The sequence below is a fragment of the Callithrix jacchus genome, chromosome 5 (assembly GCF_049354715.1).
Source record: "Callithrix jacchus isolate 240 chromosome 5, calJac240_pri, whole genome shotgun sequence".
Taxonomy (NCBI): Eukaryota; Metazoa; Chordata; class Mammalia; order Primates; family Cebidae; genus Callithrix; species Callithrix jacchus.
Window position 1 is genome coordinate 51,027,327 of NC_133506.1, and position 18,985 is coordinate 51,046,311.

At 37.8% G+C, this 18,985-nt stretch overlaps 2 long non-coding RNA genes across 2 annotated transcripts in view; one reads left to right on the top strand and one right to left on the bottom strand.

The window, feature by feature from the left end:
• Positions 1 to 6,013: 6,013 nt before the first annotated feature.
• The window catches only part of LOC118154064 (uncharacterized), a 48,207-nt gene continuing 35,235 nt past the window's right edge, over positions 6,014 to 18,985 (bottom strand). Inside the window, exons 2-3 of the long non-coding RNA XR_013536277.1 lie at positions 8,311 to 8,444; positions 6,014 to 7,198 (exon numbers count right to left, since the gene is read on the bottom strand). This is a non-coding gene — a long non-coding RNA (uncharacterized LOC118154064). The remainder of the gene's footprint in view (positions 7,199 to 8,310; positions 8,445 to 18,985) is intronic.
• Positions 7,877 to 12,174, top strand: LOC103792960 (uncharacterized). The gene is made up of 3 exons (XR_619902.3): positions 7,877 to 8,080; positions 11,257 to 11,457; positions 11,940 to 12,174. It is a non-coding gene; the product is annotated as an uncharacterized LOC103792960 (long non-coding RNA).

An 18,985-nucleotide genomic window follows, 5' to 3' on the forward strand; every position in this document is an offset into this window, starting at 1 on the left:
TGAATAATACAGTGTGAATAAGTGACTCAAAAAAATAAAATTAAACTTACCACCAGATGTCCCCACTTGGTAAGGCAATTAACCAAACAAAATAGATGATTCAAAGGGAGGGTTGATTTAAGGCACTGTCCTTCTCTGTGGTGATTTGCACCCCTGGGGACATGGGGTACTATGGTCTTTCAGTGGGTAGAAGCCATAGTAGCCTCTAAATATTCTACAATGAACAGAAGAGCCCTTCATAACAAAGAACCATCTAACCCAGAACACAAAAAAAATTTTTTTTATGTGAGATTGTAAAAGATTATAAGAAAAATCAGGTGGTGGGAGTGTAAATTCGTTCAACCATTGTGGAAGACAATGTGGCGATTCCTCAAGGGTCTAGAAATAGAAATACCATTTGATCCAGCAATCCCATTACTGGGTATATACCCAAAGGATTATAAATCAAGACACACGCACACCTATGTTTATTGTGACACTATTCACAATAGCAAAGACTTGGAACCAACCCAAATGCCCATCAATAATAGACCGGATAAAGAAAATGTGGCACATATACACCATGGAATACTATGCAGCCATAAAAAAGGATGAGTTCATGTCCTTTGCAGAGACATAGATAAAGCAGGAAACCATTGTTCTCAACAAACTGACACAATAACAGAGAATCAAATGTAGCATATTCACACTCATAAGTGGGGGTTGAACAATGAGAACACAGGGAGGGGAACATCACACACTGGGCCTGTTGAGGGTGTGGGGCTAAGGGAAGGATAGCATTAGGAGAAATATCTAATGTAGATGACAAGGTGATGGATGCAGCAAACCACCATGGCACGTGTATACCTATGTAACAAAGCTGCACGTTCTGCACATGTACCCCAGAACTTAAATTATAATTTTTAAAAAAGGAAGGAAAAAACAGGTATGAAACTAAACCCTGTTTTCTCCCAGCACCCTCTAGATATCTCTATTATAGGCCCAATAACATAATATTCTTTATTAATATAATTTCATTTCCATTTTACTTGAGTGTCATCCTCACCAGGTGATGATGTCTCATTAAGAGCCTGATCAAGGTCATTTCTATCTCTGAAAGCCTACTGCTTCACAGAGTGTGTGGCATGGGGTACACACCTCATAGCTTGTCAAATGAATAATTTCATGAATTAATCATAATACGGTATAGACTCTAAGCGGAACAAGAATAAACGGGACCTTGAAGAAAGATGCATTTTAGAATCAGTCAGTCCCAAGTGTAATGGAAGAGAGCGGCATTAGCAACCAGCCAAGACGTAGTAGTAACAGGTGTTGTAGATTGTTAGAAAGAAAACAGATGTTAGTAACATTTTGAAGGAAGATGTTAGACAAGAATATTACAGACAATTGAGTTATTCAAAATTCCTTCTTGAAAAAGCTAAAACTTTTCTTTAGATTAAAATGTGAAATGGCTAGATGGAACTTGGCAATACCATCGAGCCATTTTATATTTTAATCTAAATAAAACGCTTCAAACAGGATTGTCAAAGGAACTGATTGATGGTCAATAATAAATATATATCTGTGTTTACTGATTTAAATATAAATAACAGGTTAATAATCAATAAGTATGAAAATTATATTTCAATAATATAAAATAATGAAACTGAAAAAGTAAAAAAAAAATCTGTAGTGAATGAATAAGTTAGAAAGTTTCAGAGGGAATTGAAAGAAGTGTTAGATTTCTTATTTATACAATTGAATAAATCACAGCTGTAAAACTGTAGGTAAAAAAGACTATAAATTCTTAATGTCATGTATTATTTTTTCTAAATTTTGGGAAAATGAGAGAAACATTTTTGGAGGGTAGAATGATTTCTTTTCATTTAAATAACTTTATATTTCTATTGCATTTATTCTGTTAAATTTGACAAAATATTCAACATTTTATATTTAAAAATCACTTCAAAACATAACATTTCCCTAGAATATTTCTTTTTTCTTCCAATCATCAACCATTAACCCATTCAACCATCTATCCATGTCGGTTAATAGGAAGATGCTTGGAACGCTGTTTACGCCATGTTAATTATGCTATTTCTGACTGAATTTGGAGCTGTTTTCAAATTTTATATTCTAATTTTTAAATGAATTTTTTATCATGAGCATTATTGATTTAGAAAAAGCAATGGCCTACACATTTTTTATACTTTATTTTTTAAATTCACTCAGTCTACTGATTCAAATATTAATCTCTTTTGAAAACATCCTCATGGTCACACCCAGAAACAATATTTGATAAGTTATCTTGGCATTCCTTAGCTTAGTCAAACCGACATAAAATTAACTGTTACGGTGCTGAATCGCAAGTAGCAGCAGTGTAAATAATAATTTTTTCTTGTATTCCCACTTTTTGTTTTTAAAAGTTACATTTTCCATGAGGAGAAAACATTAAGTAGTTCATTCTGCAGGATCTATGCAGAAAGATAGAAAAGACTTCTGTCATTCGTTTGAAGACAAATACTAGAACAGAAAAAAATGAGGAAACACAGAACATAGACCTTCATTTCTGTGTATCTTTTCTTTGGCTGAATCCAAAACAGCTAACCCCTAGTAATAGCTTGGACAAACAGATGTTCTCTTTAACTTGCACTCTCTCTTTCTGAAATTTTTGTGGAGTCTAAAAGAAATAAGGAGTTGGGGGAGAATTATTTAGAAACAAAGTCAAAGGGAACTATAAAGGTAAATACTGTATTAAACTGCGTCTGTCATAAAGGATTGCAACAAAGTTTGCAAACTCTGGAGCGATTGAGAGGCACCAGGCTTTGTGCTGAGTTCAGTCATTTCTGTCAACTATTAAATATTGTCAAGTATCTGTGCTCTTTCTTGACTCTAAATGAAGCTTCTTTCACTTCCTTTAGATTCATTTATTATGCAGTGAGACGTTATTTATTTATTTTTTTCTTGGAAGAAGTGACTAATATGCTTGCACAGGCCAGCTTTTGTGCTAACTGGGTTTATTTGTCTACATCAACAAACTTGCCATGTCGTCCTCTTGAAAAGGTAAAATCCCCTATGCATAGGTGAAGGAAGAAGACCCTTACCTGCAAAATCACTGCTTGTTACAAATGTGAACTCCATAGACTGTCTATGGCAAAGCTACTGAAAGGTTCATCGTTAAAAACTTCAACTTACATTGAGTGTAAAATAACACTGAAGAAATTTGCCAAGTTTAATTAGGAATTTGTTTTTTTAGAATTTTTTTAATTTAAAGGCTTTATTCTTTTTTTTTAATATTACACTATAAGTTCTGGGGTGCATGTCTGCACATGTAGGTTTGTTCATTGAGGTTTGTTACATAGGTACAAACATGCCTTGGTGGTTTGCTGCATCCATCCCCCTGTCATCTGTTTTCTCCTAATGTTATCCCTCTGCAGTCCCCCGACCCCCTGCTATCCCTTCCCTAGCACCCAACCTCCTGACAGGGTCCAGTGTGTGATGTTCCCCTCCCTGTGTCCATATGTTCTCATTGTTCAACACCCACTTAAGAGTGAGAACATGTGGTGTTTGGTTTTCTATTCTCGTGTCAGTTTGCTCAGAATGATGGTTTTCAGCTTCATGCATGACCCTGCAAATGACATGAACTCATCCTTAATTGGGAATTTTAAAAGAAATCCAGTCACTTCTAAATAATTACATAGGGTGTGAGTTAACTAGATACTTGGAGAATCCTCTTCTTGGCTTAAAGAGATGAGATCCTGTGACTCTGAGCTTACAACCCTTCCCTGGAGGCTGATGGCCCCTGGTTACTAAAGGGGCCAGTGCAAGTCCAAAGTGAAGTGAGGAAATGAAGGAGAATGGAAAGGGGTTTCCACGAAGATAGATTTTTTTCCCCCAATCTAACATATTTATGCTCTGCCAAATAATGCTTCCCCCCCCCCACCGCCAACACACACACCTAGTGCCCACTTCCTAGTCGCCAGAAGCTGTACTTGATTATTCCATTATCTTCCATGGCAAAGGGACTTTGCAGATGGGACTAAGTTAAAGCCATGGAGGCAGGGAATTTATCTTGGATTATTCACATGGGGTTACATGAATCCTTTAAAGTGGAGACCCTCTCCCAGTTTGGAAAGAGGATCAGAGCGATGTGATGTGAAAAGGACTTATCCCACCCTTGCTGGCTTCCCATGGGAGAAGGTACCATCAACCATGGCATGGCAGCAGCCTCTTCAAGCTGGAAAAGGCTAGGAACAAAGTGCCTTCTAGAGCTTTCAGAATGGAATGCAGCCCTGCCAACACCTTGGTTTTAGGTAAGGGAGACTCGTGTCTGACCTATGGCCGCCAGTACTATAAGATAATAAAGTTGTGCTGCTTTAAACCACCAAGTTTATGGTAATTTGTTATGTCAGCAACAGAAAACACATACAATATTTTTATTGTTGTCATATCATGTCTTTTGACTCTTTAATTATTAAGTGTTCTATTTTTACTGTGAAATAATTAAAAATGATAGTGTATGTGAATGTGTGTGTATGTGTGTGTTTGGGGGCAGTGCTATTTCTAGCTCATTTCTTCCTTGCCAAAAGAAAATACAATTACCCTGTGTTAGTCCTCTAATCTGAATTCTCCATTTCTTCTGCCTTACATGTATCTCTTTCTCCTTTCTTCCCTTTCTTCTTCTTTTTAATGTTTCAGGAATTTCATTGTTGACATATAGAATAAAGTCCCTGCTTCTTTTCCATGATGCATTCTATGTATGGCTCTTCTAATCCTGTTCCTCTTTCCATTTGCACACTCACCCCCAACTCTTTATCCTTTAATATGTTGAACCTCAAACCTTAGTGATCACAATTCCTCTGGTACATGTGAAGATGCACACACCCACTTCCCACCCTGAAACTACTGAATCAGCATCTCCCAGAGAGGGATCTGAAAATCTATGTATTTAGCAAGGCACATAGTCATTGGGGAATTATGAGAAACACCACTTTATTAGCAGCACCAAACTCAATATCCCCTGTATGTGCTATGCCCTCCCCACAACCCATTCATGCTTCTAATCAGATATCTTTCTGCTAGAATTCCCTCACTCCTCTCCTTCTTCCCATTCTGGTTTCCTCCCTGAGTTTGCCAGACCATATTCTCTTTCTAATTGATGTTATTTGATCCAAAGTCTCACTTCCTGTGAAAGAGTCCCCTAGCTGACCCTCTATCTTCAAATCATGTGAAGCATGCACATAAATGATGATGGCTGCCTTTACCATACTGTTTTGTAATCATCTGTTAGTCTGTCTGTCTTCATCAGCAAGATTGTGTCCTTGGATACAGTGATTGTGCCCTTGGATACAGTGATTGTGCCTTCCTCATTTTTCTCCTCCAAGGCCAGCAAATGCTAAAGCTGTATTAGATGCGAAGCAAGTGCTTTCAAACGGAATTAGTGAAAGAATGGTTACAGCAATGAGTTAAGTACTAAAGGTATCACATTATAAGCTAATTCTCTACTTTCTCTTTTTTAAGCACCATGCTCCTTTTAGTTAATAGCCTAAGGGGACCCAATTTAGAGAGCCTGTCATAAATGTCCATGTGAGCAGGGAAATCTGGTTTGTTGTGTTTTTGAGTTAGAAAGAAAGAAGTCATGCTATGTCAACTTTGCCTTCAAAACGTATTTCACTTATTACTAAACACTTCTCAGCACTCCGTGGATAGCATGCTGGTGCAAGTGTCTATCATTTCTTTGACCTCCCAGTAGTCCTTGAATATAATAAGCACGGGGCTTTTGCCCTGGCTATTCCCTGTGTCCTAGATAGTATTTATATATGATGGTATATGTGTTATGGCTCAATTTCTCCCAGAGAGGGTTTGCCTGAGTGGCCTGTCTCAAATATTGCTCCTATCACAAGTGGTTTAATCTACCCTCCTATATTCTTTATTGTCTCTAGAGTACTTATATAGGATGTATATTATATATTTTTTCTGTCTTGCTAATAAGAATGTAAGTTTCATGAAGGCAGAAATTTTGTCTGCTATATTCACTGTTCTAACCCCATGGCTTAGAATCATTCCATATATACAGCAGGTGTTCAGTACATATCTGTTGAATGTCAAATATGGGTATGGCAGAATATTCCAGTAGAACCATGCAGCCTAGACATTATATAATACAAGGTTCAGTGCATGCATACACTCATCCGACCCAGGACACACATCCATCTTAAGGTGGCATTTTAAATGCACCTTAATTTTTATTTGCAATTGCTAAGATACAAACATTTTATGAATATTTTGTTCCTGGTTTTCTTACATCTATTTCCTCAGAAAGCATGTGAGATTTTGCCTGTCTGTTGTTGTTGTTGAAGTGGTCCCCCAATTTACCGCCCAATGCAGCCTGAGGGAACAAAGCTAGGTTTTTGTGGATGAGGGTCTTCGGTCTTGAATGCAGGTCCAGTTTAGCTTTTCCAGTTCCTATTGTGATGCTGCTGAGGGCCAATGAAAAAGAAACGAATAGTTAGAGGTGTGCCCTGAGCCACTGGAGTGGCCAGCACAGAAATCTTACTTACTTTTGCAGCAGAGCCATTTCCCTGTCCGGCCTCCTGTAGAATGTCCTCTTCGTTTTGAATTCCTGGAGTGGTGTGGGGCACCCATCTGTATGATCTGACCCTGGGAATTTTTTTTTCAACTGCATGGTAATTCTGTTATATCAAGTCTAGAATTTTTCTAGCTTCAGGCATGGTATTATCATCCTACATAGGAGTCTTTCACTTCATTTTGCTCATGCCCTGGAGGGATTTCTGAACTCTGATCCACTTTTTTCCCTTAAAGACTTTTTTTTCCTTCTAAGATCATAAATGTAGCAACTGTAGCCTTGTCTCTTATATGTTGATTTCAATTCTTTGTTTTCCCCAGTTTTTCTTTTCTGTCCTTGATGACTTGAAATTTTTTCTAATTGCAAGAATAATATGTATACATACATCCTCCAGCGACCACTGCCCTAGGCTGCATGGCTTTCTGTTTTGAGTTACGTTTTTGTTGCTCCCTGGTCAACTCTGTACATTTCATGGCCCTGATGACATGGTAGTCACTGTGTTGTAGGTATCCTGTTCATTTTCTGGGCAGGAACAGCTGTCAGACAGCACATTGGATGGCTTTTCAGAGAATCAGTCCTGCCTTTGAAATTATATTCTGAAAGCTCTTAGATGTCCATATTACATTTCTTTGCCTGAAAAGAGAATAAAAGGAAAGAAAGAATATGTTGGATATTTCAAAATGCAACAGTTCTTTCTTCCCTCACCCATCCTTTCCGTCTCCAAGTGCACTGTCCACAAGAGATACAATATGATGTGTGCTTTGAACTCATACGGCTGGAAAGAATAGAAGAGAAGCGAATGTAATCTTGCCTGAGATCATGGTTATCACACGGTGCAAGCAGGATGAGTCTGGGATGTCAGAAAATCCCAAAGTCAGTGTATGCTAATGTAAGGTGACCAACCTGACCTAGTTTCCTTGGGATTTTCCCAGTTTTAGCACAGGAATTCATGTCTTGAGAAAACCAGGATGATTCATCACCCTACAGAATCATTCAAACAGAACTCAAAATGCCTACTGTGCCCAGAATTTCCCTTAAGGTCACTCGTGGTGTGGTCAGCCAGTCCCTTAGCCTGTCCTCATCTGCATTTGTCTTTCTTATGTTTCCATAAACCTTAAGAGGTTGCCCTTGTGTTAACGATTTCACATTCATGCCTGGGCTTGGTCGTCCTGAATGTTTGACCCTCTGTTAATTTGATTTTATTCTCTGACACGACCTTGGGCTGCCATACATCCAAAATGAAAATGCTGTTTGGAGTCACAATGAAAATGGAATGTGAGAAGATTCCAGAGAAGACAAAATAACCCAGAGAAAAGAAGTACAGAAGGCAGGGGTAGCAAGTCTGAGCTGTGCCCTGCCATGGCACGCAGAGGATGCCCACAGATTTTCACAAATGCTGTTAAAATGTGAAAAGCAGGTGTTTTCTTTTTTCTTCAGTCTGAGCTTCAAGCTAATATGGGCATTCAGCTAAATACCTCCCAGGTCCGAAACAGTATGTGGTTTTGGATTTCAGAGGTAATTACTGCTGAATTCATTGTATGGCCAGTGCACCTGCCAGGTAGACATTATAAAAGCGCATGTAGGGGGCCACCAAGAGTATTTGGAAGACTATTTCTCCATCACAAAACCTCTTAGAGAGCCTATTAAGGCATCAAATGCCAGGTATGGAGTTGAACATATTCGTAATACAGTTAACAATGCAAATGAGGCAATGGTTCCAGGTCAGAGAAAATGCTGATGCTCACCTGAGAAATTTGGGCTCCATTGTATTGTGCCCATCCTGCAATTGACTCACAGTGAGTTATCCTGGAGAAAAGCAGCATATTTGCATATTTCGATCCTGGCTGGGATAAGCAAGAGAAATATATATTCTGGCTATCTGAAATGAAATTGAGAGAGAAAGAGAGGGCACATTTTGCTGAATATGTTCATTTATTCATTAAAAATACAAGTATGTAAATCTCCCAGGCCTTCACTGGGCAACTACCATTGGGAGAAAATAGAGACAAATAACAGTAATAAAAAGCCATCAACCCTGTCCTGATAAAACTTAAGGTCTGGTGGGAGAATCAGAAATAAATTGAATAATTACCCAAGTTAATGTAAAATTACAAATGTAGGAAGATTCTCAAGAAGAGGTACCAGGATTTTCTGAAAGCATAGAATAGAAGAATTTGAACCAGTTGGGGCCTCCTTGAGAAACTGAAAATTAGTCTGAGGTGGGCAGTGTTCGTTCTCACTGCCTAATCTGGGACAGCCCTGCCGACAGCTTGACCTACATTTCTTCAAGTCTCCAGAATTAATTTTGTGAGTAGACATTGTCCTTTCACACCCTCAATAATCTTATGAGAAATATGTAATAACCTTAGGAAGAATACTCCACCATTGTCAGTAACCCTAAGAGGAATGGTTCATCACCCTCAGTAACCTCAGGAGAAATATCCCATTATAATCATTAACCTAAGAACAAATATTTTATTACAGTCTAGAACACAGGCTCCCTGAACAGACTCTCTTTTGTACCTCTGTCACTATTTCCTGTACTGAAAAAGTCTAAATCACGCAAAGAGTATCAGCTCAGATATTGGCTGAATGAATTTATTTATTCCCACTATACAGATTTGAAAACTATGGCCTAGAAAGGTTAAATAGTGTGCTGAAATCCATATAGCTAGTAAGAGGCAGAGCCATGATCACGACCAAGCTCTCTGTGTCCAGAACTAAGACAGTGAGGGAGTCACTGGACTAGTGGGCACAGCAAGAGACTCGCGTGTATTCCTGCAAAGGACAAGGGTTTGCTGCCTCTCCTGTATGTCCCTAAAGAGAGACACATGCAGACGTATGTTCTTTGCAGCACTGTTTACAATAGCAAAGACCTGGAACCATCCCAAATGCCCATCAATGATAGACTGGACAAGGAAAAGGTGGCACATGTACACCGTAGAATACTATGCAGCCATAAAAAATAATGAGTTTGTGTCCTTTGTAGAGACATGGATGAATCTAGAAATCATCATTCTCAGCAAACTGAGACAGGAACAGAAAACCAAACGCTGCATGTTTTCACTCACAGGCAGGTGATGAACAATGAGAACACTTGGGCACAGGGAAGGGAACAACACTCATTGGGGTAGGTGCGGGGGTAGATGGAAGAAAAGGGACAGCATGGGAGGTGGGGAGAATGGGGAGGGGGATAACACCAGGAAGAATGCCTGATGTAGGCGACAGGGGCAGGGTGGGGGATGGAGACAGCAAATCATCATGGCATGTATGTACCTACACAACAATCCGGCAGGATGCAGAATGTGCACGTGTACCCTAGAGCCCAAAGTACAATTTAAAAAAAAAAAGGAGAAGGACCCTCAATTCCTTCTTCCAGACACGTGTATTTCCCCTGAAAGCAGAACCTGGGCAGTGTCTTTCTCCTTCATGGTCAAGAGGCGCATGTTATCAGTAAATGGTAGAGAGAAGGCTGTGTTGCTTTGAGACATGGACTCCCAAGATCGCCTGTCTTGCTAATAAAAGTACAGCTAAGCCTGCCAGAGAAACCTACAGATAAGCCTCCTGCTGCAATGACTGAGGTCCCTGGCTCTGGATTGCTTGCTATGGACAATTCCTCTTGGAAAACCTTGTAAGCACCTTCTGAAAACCACACAACTCTGAGAAGCTCTCTTCCCGCAGAAGCACAAAAGCTGGAAACCTTGAGGCTTTGCCCACATGGATTAAGTAAAATGCTTTAAATGACTCTGAGGCTACTTATAAAAAACAATTTACATAAATTGATGTTCTATTCGAGGAGGGTAAAGAGGGTAGTTTTAATTTTTTTTCAAAACTTTCTTCTTAGTTTTAATAATGGCTGAAGTCTTAAAGAAGCAACTCCTTTTAATAAAACATGCTTGTAAATTTATTGAGACACATTCCAACTGACCCTATTTCGGGCGAATCTCTGGGGCCTCCCACATACAGCCATCCTGAGTGCTGAGGAGCCTCGGATTGTGAGTTGCTGGAGGAGTCCATTCTCCATGACTCATGCTTTCTGGGCTCTGAGATGCTCCAATTCATTTCAGGGTATTTAATTTCTAGAAGTATTCAAAGTTTGTCGAGGATCTAAACAGTGCTTAGAGGCTTTTACCCTGATTTACCATGGTGAAAATTAACCCTGGAGGACTGAGGTCCTGCTAGCACGCAACAATCACACACACACACACACACACACACACACACACACACACACACGGCAAATACTAGGCTCATGTGTGGCCTAGATAGCAAAAAGGTTAAAAATATAAAATCACTGATTATTTACTTATTTTATTGTCCTTGATTGTTTTAAACAGGTGATATGTGAATATGGTGAATATTTTAAACAGGTTAAAATTCTTTTCAAATTAGAGATACTTCTCTTTCCTCCCCTCTCATGCCACCCAGTTTTCCATTTACCCTCCAAAAAGATAGCAATATGTGAACTTCTAGATTCTTCCAGAGATGAGTGTTGTTCATTTAAACATTTATTTTCCATCCTCTAACATATACTTTTATACATGAATAGTAGCATGTGGACAGTATTTATGCATCTTGATTTTTACTTAATAAATCTTTGAGATATCCACTTCAATAATAATAACAACAGCAGCAAACACACCCATATAGAGTATGTGTCTGAACCTGGCACTTTTCTAAATTCTTTTCAGATGATCCCTACATCTTCTGGGAGAGATGCAAGTATCAGCCAGTTGGAGACACAGGGAAAGGGTGGTATAATGCGGAAGTGACTTGATCAAAGTTACACTGAAGGCAGCGGAGTGCGATTCGAACCCAAGCAGTCTAGACTCTGTGCCCCACACAACTCTGCAGCATTACCTCGCAGTATGAAAATGATGCCTCTCATGCAGGTATGTCTTACTCTTTTTAAGAGCTGCATAACATTCCTTTGTGTGGATATAGTATACTGATTTATTTTATTCACTGTGAATAATATCTTAGAATTCATCCTACAGTTTGCCATTGAGTGCAATGTTTCAATTTTTGAATATTTCATCACGTTTTTGAACCCATAGTTACTGCACGTATTTGTAAAATAAATTAATCAATTTATAGTAGTAGATTTATAGGCTTTTAAAGCACCAAATGCTTATTCTCTTCTGACTAGTAGGGAGATATGAATAGGACTTACTGAAACAAGATATTTAATGCATCTCTTTTCTTACAGTCAAACCAAAGTGGCTCCATCAAAGTGCAGGTGCTCACTAAATATTTGTTAAAGAAATAGAAAAAGCTGCCATTTAAAGATATTATCACAATGCATAAAATATGTTGATTCATAAGATCTCATTAACTTCATGCAATCAAAGCAAATATCATCCTCATTTTATAGATCAGGGATATAAGATCCAGTGACTTACCCAAAGTTTCAAATGAAAGATGTCACAGAGCCATCTCTGAACTTCTGCTCTTTAGAATCTAAATCTACACAGTTTTCACTAATTGTGACCTTAGCAGGTTGTTGACCCAGGACTTGACCAACTTGGTTTCCATTTGTATAAAATTAATACCACTTTTCAAGAGAAATATTACATACCATAATCAATAAAAATGAAATATCAAAGATGTGTTATGTGGAAGACACTGAGATAAACACTTGGCATTGCATTACCTCAACACTGTGGGCAACCATCCTAGGAGCCTCATAGAATTACTGCTGCCACTTTGCAGATTAGAAAGAGAAAATTGATGCTAAGCGAAGTTTAGTAACTTGACCAATATCACAACTAGTAAGTGAAGAGGAAGACTTAGCTCTGCTTCTGAGGTCTCCAAATCCCAAAGCCTTATGCCCTACTTTTGTACTGGAAGTTAAAATAAATATCATGATGAGTACCTTTTGAAAACCTTAAAGATGCTGGGAATTGGTTGGCTGAATGCATTTGTATTTCCTAAGGCTTTTCTGTCCTTTATTTTCAAGAGCCTTCAATGTACCTCTTGGGGAATGTGTCTCAGTTCGTATTATAATGAGAACTATCATATAGCAAATTTTCAGCTGCTTAATAAATAACTACATGTTTTTGAAAAAAATGACAAACTCACCAGAATTGGCCTTTACTTAATAATCACAAACACTATAAGCTTATGAATATTTCATGCTCACTCCTTTCTGCTGAGAGTATGAGCATCCTACATTTCTATAGCTCCAGATTATGCAAGGAGCAATGGAAAGCATATGTTTTGTGTGTTTTCTTTAACAATTTGATGATGGAAGAACACCTGGCAGTGTTGGAGATAATGTAAGAAATGGTCGCCTTTTGTTATTTGAGTGCTTGAAATAAAAATCTCAAATGGCAAGTTGTAATCCAAACCACAGTAATTATAGAAGATGGCATAAAAAGGTATACATTTTAAATTCATAAATCTAAATGAGTCTATCTCCAAGTAAGTAAACTTTATTCAATTTTCCATAGCAAATACCCCATCAACACTATCACCCAAAACACTGATCACATTGTACTGCTCAAATGTTGGAAAGTTTCAGTTTTGAGTTCAATGGTTTCTTTCTTTGTTCCTTTTCTTCTTCCTTCAATCAATGAATGTTAGAGTTGTTTCTCTGTGATCTCAAGAAATACACAGTTCAATGAATGTGAGGAGTAAGAAACCTGAATGAAGGTTGGGAACACAGAAAAGGCTTCCTCCAAAAGGGAATGTTTCAATCTGGATGAAGGGATCAGTAGGAGTTTACCAGGCAGAAGGGTAGAACTCAGAGGAGGTTACAGGCATTGGAATAACCCACAGAAAGAAGCAGGTAGTTCCAAAAAATCGGAGGGAAGACGGAGTGGCGATAGCACAGTGACAAGGAAAATGGCGCCACGAGGCGGGCAGAGGCAGATGATGCAGAGCCTTGTAAAGCGTGATAAAGAGTTTGAACATTCGCCCAACAACAGTCAGAAGCCACTGAAGAGTGTGAGGCTAGTGAGAGACAGAATCTGACTCAGGATTGTAAAGATTATTCTGGCTGAGGGGAGACAGGAAGAGGAAGGGAGAGAGATAACTTAGGACATAAGTACAGTAATTCAGATAAAATATTATGTTGGCCTGAAGACCTGGTCTACAAAAGTGACAGTGAGCTGGAAAGAGGTGGGTGGACTAGAGAGATATAATGAAAATGAAATATACAGACGAGAGTGATTGATCAGGTGTTGGCAGTGAAAGAGGAAGATGTCGAGACTGACTTAGAGATGCACGACTTGACAAGCTCCACACATGAAGATCTGTTTTAAACTTTATGACATATTTCAAAATTCTCTATTTTCTCTCCTGGGAATATTTAGCAAAAAGAAAAAAGCCTGTAGACCATTTATCAAATTGTGCTTAATAAAGCCAAGACATGTGTCCACCTCTTCAGGGTGAGAAACGCCCTCTGTGTTCATTTTACTGCTCTATTTTCGGTGCCTGCTGTAGCATAGGGAGGCATGGAGTAGGAGTCCAATTTTGAGTCTATACTAGCAGATGAGATATGTTCCTAGCTGGGTTATAAGAATCTTGAGGAGGAAGGCTTCCCTGTCTTTAAGTCTTCATCTTTTTCTGCCCTTCTTTATTTCCTCCTAAACTTTTTCCGAAGTTACTTATTTGTGAGTTATTTTACAGAGTTAAACAAATTGACACTAAAGTTCATAAGGGAAAATAAATATTAGGAATAACCAGAAAAAAAAAACCAGAAAAGAAAGGTGTTCTTTCTTTCCTGAAAGAGAGTAGCTCTAGAGTAGGACTCTAGGTGGAGTAGCCTTAGAAGACATTGAAACATACTGTAAAGCCACTATATTTAAATCAGCATGGTTCAGGTACATTAATTGACTAAAAGACCAGTGGAATATAAAAGAAGGCCCATGAATAGTCCCAAGTACCGATGCAAATTTATTATATAATAAAGGTAGCATCTCAAAGCATTGAGGTAAAGAAGAAACTTTTAATAAATGATGTTGGGGCAACTGGATAGCCACTTGAGAAAAAGTAAAATTAGGTTCATATTTCACACTATATACAAGAATAAACTCCAAATAGAATCCAATTATTTTAAAGTGAGACTATACAAGTACTAGAATAAAACAAAACCAAACTCTACTTTAACCATGGTGCAGAGAAAGGCTTTGTAATTTTGACTGCACATACAAAGACAATACAGGAAAAGATGGATACATTTTACTAATGAAAAAGAATAACTACATAAAAATGCAAACAAAACAAAACTGAGGTCAAAAGACAACTGAAAACTGGGGGAAAATATGTACAACATATAGTACAATCAAAGCACTAATACAGACAAAGCACGTATATAGAATATATATATATATATATATATATATGAAGAATTCTTAAAATTTAAGGTGCAAAGAGAATTAAAAAGCTGATTTTTAAAACATGAGGGATGACAGGAACAATTATACAAACACACAAAGATACAAAAATGTTCCTGAAACATATGAAGGACCAATCACTCATAGTTTGAGAAATGTAAATAAAAATTCTGACATACAATTTATCACCTATCAGACTGGCAAAAATTAAACTGTGTGTCAATATACTCTGTTGCCAAGGCTATGCGGAGACAAGAATTGTCACACTTTGCTGATGGGAATGCCTACCGGTGCAACCCCTCAAGAGAAGAATTTGGCAAAATCTAACAAAACTACATGTGTCTGCAACTTTTGCATTGCATTTCCCCTTCTGAAAATCTACCCTGAAGGTGCATTCCCAGCAATATGAAAACACATATACACTGGGTTATTCAGTCTTGTTCATAATTGCAAAAATTTGGAAACAACCTAAATGCCCATCCATAGGAGAGCATTTGAATAAACAATGGCACATCCACAAAGTGGAGTATTGTGCAGCAGTAAGAAGAATGAGGCAGAGTTCTACCAACTGGCTTGGAGTAATTTCCAGAATATACTGTCAGGTGAAAACAGCAAAATTCAGAAAAGTATCTATTCTCCTTCATGTAGAAAAAAAAAGGGGCTATAAGAAAATATACATTCATCTGCTCATGTGTGCAAAAGAAATGCAGGCTGGATAAATAAGAACTTAGATAGATTGGTTATCTCCATGGGGTGTGTGGGAAAACGATGGAAAAGCAAATGAGAACAGGGTAGGAGGAATATGGGGAGGAGGCACTTCTCTAAGCATAACTTATGATATTGTTTTGACTCCTAGAATCTTGATCATGAAAAAAACACACACAAATAAACACATAAGCAAAAAAATGTAACTAAACATACAAGAAAAACCAAGAGGATATGACAGGAACCAAGCACAGAATACAAATAGGAATAAAGGAAAGTAACTGTCTGACAAATGAATATCACCTCATTGAAGGGGGAGGAAGAAAATAAGTCACTGAAGTAATGTTAGAAAACAGAACTGTGACTGGCTGTCATAAGGCTTAAGGCAAAAAGAAATGTTGAAACATGCTGGGCTTTAGCTTGTAAATGTTTCTCACAAAAGTATGAGTAAGCAATTCAGAAATACTGTTATGTATGTACTAGGATTTAGTAAATAAGTAAATAGATTGTAGATAATGAGAACCAAGTTTCTCACTAATAAAGAAAGAATTTACGAATTAAGAGGGAAAGGAAAGAAAGAAGACAGAACTAGAAATACCTTCAGAATTTCAACATCATCACTCTCTGAGGGACGATTTTTCTATCATTTTCTAATAACAATATCATACGTAGGCATACAATGAGTACATTTATTGAAAAAAAAATTGGACCTGATATTATTAAGAAATAAAAACATCTTAGGATGATGAAAATTCTTTTTTTTTTTTTTTGAGACGGAGTTTCACTCTTGTTACCCAGGCTGGAGTGCAATGGCGCGATCTCGGCTCACCGCAACCTCCGCCTCCTGGGTTCAGGCAATTCTCCTGCCTCAGCCTCCTGAGTAGCTGGGATTACAGGCACGTGCCACCATGCCCAGCTAATTTTTTGTATCTTTAGTAGAGACGGGGTTTCACCATGTTGACCAGGATGGTCTCGACCTTATGACCTCGTGATCCACCCGCCTCGGCCTCCCAAAGTGTTGGGATTACAGGCTTGAACCACGGCGTCTGGCCTGAAAATTCTTAAAAAAGAGTTACAGAATTAAATTAAAGAAGTGTTTCCCCGCAGCAGTTGGCACGATAGAACACAAGGGTAAACACGTTTTTTTCTGTAGGGACAGCAAGTAAATATTTCAAGCTTTATGAACCAAAAGGCAAAATCAAAGCTATTATTAGGTACTTTTATCAAAACAGATATAACAGATTTGGGCCAAAAAAATTGAGAAAATATGAAAATATGAATTTTGTCATTAAACTTATTAAGGTATTAAAGCAAAATTTTTATAATATACACCTAATAATTACAGAAATATAATTTTTTGGGGGGGATAACATTTTGCTTAATTAGGTTCAAAGTTACTGTTCCCTATCATATCAATTGCATGTGTTCATGTGGGTGATCCCTTCTTAGTTCATCAAAAATAGGGGGCAAGTGGGATTTTTGCCCGGGTGCCATAGCTTGTTGACCCCTTATCTGATCCATACCTACCACTGATCTGACCCATGCCTACCCCATTAAAACTTATCATATTGGGCCATGTGTAGTGGCTCACACCTGTAAGCATAGCACTTTAGGAAGCTGAGACAGGCAGACGGCTTAAGCCTAGGAGTCTGAGACCAGCCTGAGCAACATAGAAAGTCCGACCCTGTATCTTAAAAAAAAAAAAAAAAACAGGTATGGTGGCACATGCCTGTGGTCTCAGCTACTCAGGAGGCACTCCAGTCTGAGTAGTAAGAGAGGCCCTGTCTCAAAAACAAAAAAGCCTCTCAGATCACATGCTGATGAATAACTGCTTCTGAGAATAGAAAGTTTCCTATTCTATAAATAAAACCCACTCTAACACGGAAAACCCACTGGTTAGTGGTGATGGTAAAACACAAGTGACTTAGTATAAAAACTTAGTACACATGACGAAATGAAAAAGGAAAGGGATGCTAAAATTAGAAGACATTTTAAAAGTGTAGCCATCACAAGTTTAGGAGAGACAAATAGCCACCTTTCCAGACACTGCAGTGAGGAGAAAACTTGTAAATTAGATTTATAGGGGAGTAACTTCAACACGGACAAAATATAAACAGAAAAAACAAAGTCAAGTACCACTTGTAACTAACCTTGAAGAGATCAACTCTGATGAATTAAATAGCCTACCTACAGTATGTGTGTCTCTAGCAATGATTAACTACTGAATTGAAAATGAATTTATGTGAAATTGAGTATGCCTACCTGCAAGAGCAACATATATTAAAACTTTTGTAGAATAACACTTCATATGAAATTCAAATTAGGAAAATGTTTGTTTCCTCTCAATGAAGTAGGTAAGGATATTTCAAAATCATTCAAGTTCTTCCTTTGTTTAAACATCATTTGAACAGTTTAAAATTAGTTTGTAAATCACAAAAGTGAGAAAATATAGTCTAAGATCCAATTTCCCTAACTATTCAACCACCTCCGAGGTCTGTGGTTAGCCTCCTTGTTTTATGCATGTAAAATATTGTGTGGTTATGATAATCACTACCATAAATAATTTTGTAGTCTGTGTTCTCTGACTGTATATTACAGACATTCCTAGTTGCTTGATCATCATTATGGTTCTCATATTTTATGACAACTCAGTAGTCCATATCAACATTACATGTTATTGTTCATTTTTATATTTTCCTAATTTTTCTTTATTAAAAGTTTATTAAAGCTTTCTATTTCATTTTGGAATAAAAGCACCTTAAATTTATTGTTCTATTGTAAAAACTAGCTTGAAATAGTATCAATATATGAAGAAAATTATCTACAAATGTCATTCTGAAAACACTTATATTTTCAATTTATGTGCGTCTTCAATTTCATGTCATAAAATAACAATATAGATAGAGCATCGTTTTCTATACTTCCCTTTAACATTATGCCCAAAGCTTTCTTCCATTTTTCTTTAGTGACTTGTGGTTTTCTTTTACTTTGCCCACAGTTACTGTTACTCACACTATCCTATCTTGATTTCTTTCTTTTTTTTTTTTTTTTTTTTTTTTGAGATGGAGTTTCACTCTTGTTACCCAGACTGGAGTGCAATGGCACAATCTTTGCTCACCGCAACCTCTGCCTCCTGGGTTCAGGCAATTCTGCTGCCTCAGCCTCCTGAGTAGCTGGGATTACAGGCACGCACCACCAAACGCAGCTAATTTTTGTATTTTTAGTAGAGACGGGGTTTCACCATGTTGACCAGGATGGTCTCGATCTCTTGACCTCGTGATCCACCCGCCTCAGCTTCCCAAAGTGCTGTAATTACAGGCTTGACCTATCTTGATTTCTTTAGGTAATTTTCTGTTCTAATGAACTTGTGCCTTTG